We start from the raw sequence: 5318 nt of genomic DNA on the forward strand, positions 1-5318 counted from the left end.
GAATTTTTCTTATTATTGCATTTTCTAAGGACTTCAAGTCAATGTCAAATATAAGTATGACCCTAGGCATCATTGTCTCATTCATGGTGTTCTAAGGCATGCTTTTAATATTTAATCAACTCCAGGTGTTTTCTAGACAATCTTTATTACAGTAAAAAAGTTCCCTTACATTCCTAATTCCCTAATAATTTTTATTATGAATGGGTTTGCTGGTGTATTATATGCCCCTTATCAGATAGTGCAGCTTTCAAGACCTGAAATAAAGCAGGAATGTCTTTGATCAACTCCACTCTCTGACTCTTGGCTATGGGATATTAGGTCTTTACCAACCAGAAAACTATCGAAACATCTTTTCTTTGACTTTGCAGATAGGGACACTTACATTTTTAGATGATCAGAGTTCTATTCCCCCATTCCTGCTCTTTCTCTGTTCGCTCCAACCTTTGAAATCAGAGAAGGACCAGACGTAGCACATGGCATCCTAAGAAGTGTGGTACCTGCATACAAAGTGCTATCACCTTGAACACATGCTTAGAAACTACTTAAAGCAGGAAATAGTGAGGATGGTAGACTTTGCACTTAATATGCCAAAAGCGTCAGAGAACTAGGCAATGGGGTTGAAGGATATCTCAATTCACTGCACAGTTGTTTCACTGGGAGAATACTTATTAGCCAGTGGGAATCGGCTGGTAATTGATTCTATCAATCTACTCTCTAGCAAAATATCTGAGAGGAGGACTTACCAGTTACCATATGGATGGACAGCAAGTTGAGTCAAAAAGTTCCACTCCCACTATTTTTAATAAACCCCAGGTCTGGATAAAAATTAGTCTTTATTTAAAGAGGATAAAAGTAAAAACAAACCCAGCATGAAATCTGTGGACATATTTACAGAAAAAATAGAGGTTTCTTTATCCTGAAGACAGAGAATACTATTTGAAAAATGATTTATCAAAGCAAACAGGAAAAGAAAAGAAAATTATCTCTTTGGCATATTAATAAAATTAGGTGCAAATAGTTCCTATGGAACAGGAGCAAGATTGAAATAAAAAGATGAGCCAGATGAAAAGAAAAAAAAAAGACAAGTAAAAAATAATCTGTATGTGATCAAAAAGTTCAAGGAAATTAATAATTAAATAGAAGAAATTAGACCAACATAGGATAAAGTAATGAGTAGAATGATACTGTTTGAAGAGAATTTCCAGAATGCAGAAAATAGTACAAATAACAAAACTAAAAATGTTAGACATGAAGAGAATGGAGATGCAGCCTAACCATTATAGCTATTACTAGGAAAGATACCAAACCATTTGGAAAAAGTGGTGTAATGAACAAAATAATAATTGAGGAAAATTTTCTGTAGCTGAAAATAAGAATTAATCTATACACTGAAATGTCACACCATTGTGGCATAATGAATGAAAGGAGAACCCAAGCCGTCGAATGCTAGCAATATTTTTGAATAAAAATATAAAGAAAAAAGTCCAAAAAAACATTCAGAGGAAAAAATGTACAAACTGTCATAAGGAGCATGATTGATATTTTCCATTGTAGTACTTAGATATCAAATAAAAACAGAGCAATATTACAGCATTTTGGGCAAAAGCTGTGACTTAATTTGTTTCATTATGTTGGAAGATAAAATAGACTTTTTTTTCTCTTTGGAAATTGATCAATCAAACTTCTCATTATGATGCTTTTATGACTCGCTTGTCTGCAGAAGAGAATATGTTAGCCAATGGACTTGAGAACCCAATTTACTTCACGAGTGTGTTTCTCCTGTAGATTAGTAAATTCTGATTGCATACATCCATCTTCATGGCATAGTTAACTTGAATCTGCCCCTGAGTCTAGACCAAGATTTGTTGTCAAATCATGTTTCCAAATCCTCAGGACCAAGTGCAGATTCTAAACAATGGCAAACACTCGAAGGCAATGGTTTTCAGCACGTATGGGTGATCCACACATGCACATCTCTTCCCAGAGATGACAATCCTGGGATCAGGCAGGGCCAATGGATTTAGTTTGAGAAACCATGTTCAAAATTGCCATTGTTTTGATTTATAACATCAAAGGAAAGCCTACAGCTTTTATCAAAAAGAGTAGGGATTATAAAAGATTGAGGCAACACCTCACTGCAAGACTTCCTAAGGATCCTGCCAGGATGGCATAGTCATTCTGTCTCTGAACATCTTCTTTTCAAAATTTTAACAGATTGAGGTTAAATTTTTAAAATTTTTCAAAAAAATATCGTTATCTTTAGTCTTCCAATTTAGAGACCATGGAGTTTCATCTGCATTTGCTCAAAAGTTTGATATTCTTTCAATAACATTTATTTTCTACATATAAGTCTGTCCTCTCAATGCTTTTACTCTCTTCAAGTCAGCCTTGGGTAGCACAAATAATTGAAAGGCAAACAAAATGAAGCAAACCTCCGCAGCCTAAGGATTAGCATTTTTAATTTTAAGTCTTATTCAAATCCAGGATTTAGATCAATTAATATAATAATCCTTGACTGCCCTATATTAAAATCCTATTGTCAGGAAATCTTCTTGCTTGGACTTAGAAAAATTACAGTCCAGGTTCAAAATGCAGGGTTTTTTCCACTAGTTATCCATGTATCCATAGATAATTTATTTAACCACTTTAGTCTGTGATTGTTAATCTGGGAGTGATGGTGTTACTTTGGTTCATCTGTTAGATTTCTTCTTTCTCTAATGTCCTAGGATTCTTTAGTATGTCTACATTATGTTGGTCCATTTTCAAATTTAACTTCATGGAAACCCTATCAGAAGTTAAGAGATATTTGACCTGTGTGTGTTAATAGCCATCTTATAGGAAAATATTGCCTTGTAACCCATGAAGCAATCACCTAGATGCATTCATAATCACAATTCAGGGCAAAAAAAAAATGATTATATTGCAGTAAAACTTCTAGATAGATAATATTTTAGTCTTTTTGTGAGGAAAGAGAAGGGGACAAGAAAATAAAGAGTATATTTAAGTTTCTCAGATAAAGAAATCAACTTTAATATGGAAATCTCATAAATCTTGCTTCAAAAAGGATTTTAATTAAAATCTGATTATTGAGTGTCATGGTTGGGTTCATGTGTCAACCTGGCCAGGTGATGGTGCCCAGGTGTCTGGTCAAGCAAGCACTGGCTTAACCATTACTGGAAGGACATTTGTGGCTGGTTAATAAACCAGAAGGCTTGTTTATTAAATCATCAGTCAATCACTTTCATCTGTGGCTGATTACAGCAATGAAAGCCATGTCATCCACAATGAGGGAATTCAATCAGTTGAATTTAATCCAATCAGTTGAAGACTTTTAAGGGAGAAGAGAGAAGACTTTCATTTCTTCTTCAGCCAGCCAGCCTCTCCTGGGGAGTTCATTGGAGATCTTCACTGGAGTTGCCAGCTCGCTGCCTGCTCTACAGAATTTGGACTCATGCACCCCCACAGTTGCATGAGACACTTCTATAAACTCTCATATTTACAGTTATTTCCTGTTGGTTCTGCTTCCCCTAGAGACCCCTAACTAATAAATTGAGTTAAATGAGAAACGGTATACTAATCAATTGCAAAACTGCAAAAACGTTCATTTTAGATTGTTATGGTGATATATTCTCAATTCACCATTTTCTTTCAAAAATTTGTGGCTAGCAGATTAGCCTTAATTAATGCCAAGGAAAACTCTCAGTAAAGACTCAATTTATTATTCCCATCAATTTTTTTTTTTTTTTTTAATTGAGATTTATTCACATACCACGCAGTCATACAAAACAAATTGTACTTTCGATTGTTTACAGTACCATTACATAGTTGTACATTCATCACCTAAATCAATCCCTGACACCTTCATTAGCACACACACAAAAATAACAAGAATAATAATTAGAGTGAAAAAGAGCAATTGAAGTAAAAAAGAACACTAGGTACCTTTGTCTGTTTGTTTGCTTCCCCTACTTTTCTACACATCCATCCATAAACTAGACAAAGTGGAGTTTGGTCCTTATGGCATTCCCAATCCCACTGTCACCCCTCATAAGCTACATTTTTATACAACTGTCTTTAAGATTCATGGGTTCTGGGTTGTAGTTTAATAGTTTCAGGTATCCACCACCAGCTACCCCAATTCTTTAGAACCTAAAAAGGTTGTCTAAAGTGTGTGTAAGAGTGCCCACCAGAGTGATCTCTCGGCTCGTTTTGGAATCTCTCTGCCACTGAAGCTTATTTCATTTCCTTTCACATCCCCCTTTTGGTCAAGAAGATGTTCTCCATCCCACGATGCCGGGTCTACATTCCTCCCCGGGAGTCATATTCCACGTTGCCAGGGAGATTCACTTCCCTGGGTGTCTGATCCCACGTAGGGGGGAGGGTAGTGATTTCACCTTTCAAGTTGGCTTAGCCAGAGAGAGAGGGCCACATCTGAGCAACAAAGAGGCATTCAGGAGGAGACTCTTAGGCACAAATACAGGGAGGCCTAGCCTCTCCTTTGCAGCAACCGTCTTCCCAAGGGTAAAACTTATGGTAGAGGGCTCAACCCATCAAACCACCAGTCCGCTATGTCTGTGGTCATGTTAGCAACCATGTAGGTGGGGTAGGCGAATACCCCTGCATTCTCCACAGGCTCCTCAAGGGGGCACTACATCTTTTTATTTTTTTTTCCTTGTTTGTCTTTTTTCTTTTTTTTTTTAACTTTCCCTTCTTTTTTCAAATTAACTGTATGAAAAAAAAAGTTAAAAAGAAAACAAACATACAATAAAAGAACATTTCAAAGAGACCATAGCAAGGGAGTAAGAAAAAGACAACTAACCTAAGATAACTGCTTAACTTCCAACATGTTCCTACTTTACCCCAAGAAAGTTACATAATATAGCAACATTTCAGTGAACTTGTTCCTACTACATCCATCAGAAATTAACAGACCATAGTCATTTCTGGGCATCCCCAGAACATTAAATAGCTTATCTGTTCTTCTTGGATTATTGTTCCCCCTTCCTTAATTGCTCTCTACTGCTAGTTCCCCTACATTCTACATTATAAACCATTTGTTTTACATTTTTCAAAGTTCACATTAGTGGTAGCATATAATATTTCTCTTTTTGTGCCTGGCTTATTTCGCTCAGCATTATGTCTTCAAGGTTCATCCATGTTGTCATATGTTTCACCAGATCGTTTCTTCTTACTGCCGCGTAGTATTCCATCGTGTGTATATACCACATTTTATTTATCCACTCATCTGTTGAAGGACATTTGGGTTGTTTCCATCTCTTGGCAATTGTGAATAATGCTGCTATGAACATTGGCGTGCA

Source organism: Choloepus didactylus, chromosome 7 (genome assembly GCF_015220235.1).
Source record: "Choloepus didactylus isolate mChoDid1 chromosome 7, mChoDid1.pri, whole genome shotgun sequence".
Lineage (NCBI taxonomy): Eukaryota > Metazoa > Chordata > Mammalia > Pilosa > Megalonychidae > Choloepus > Choloepus didactylus.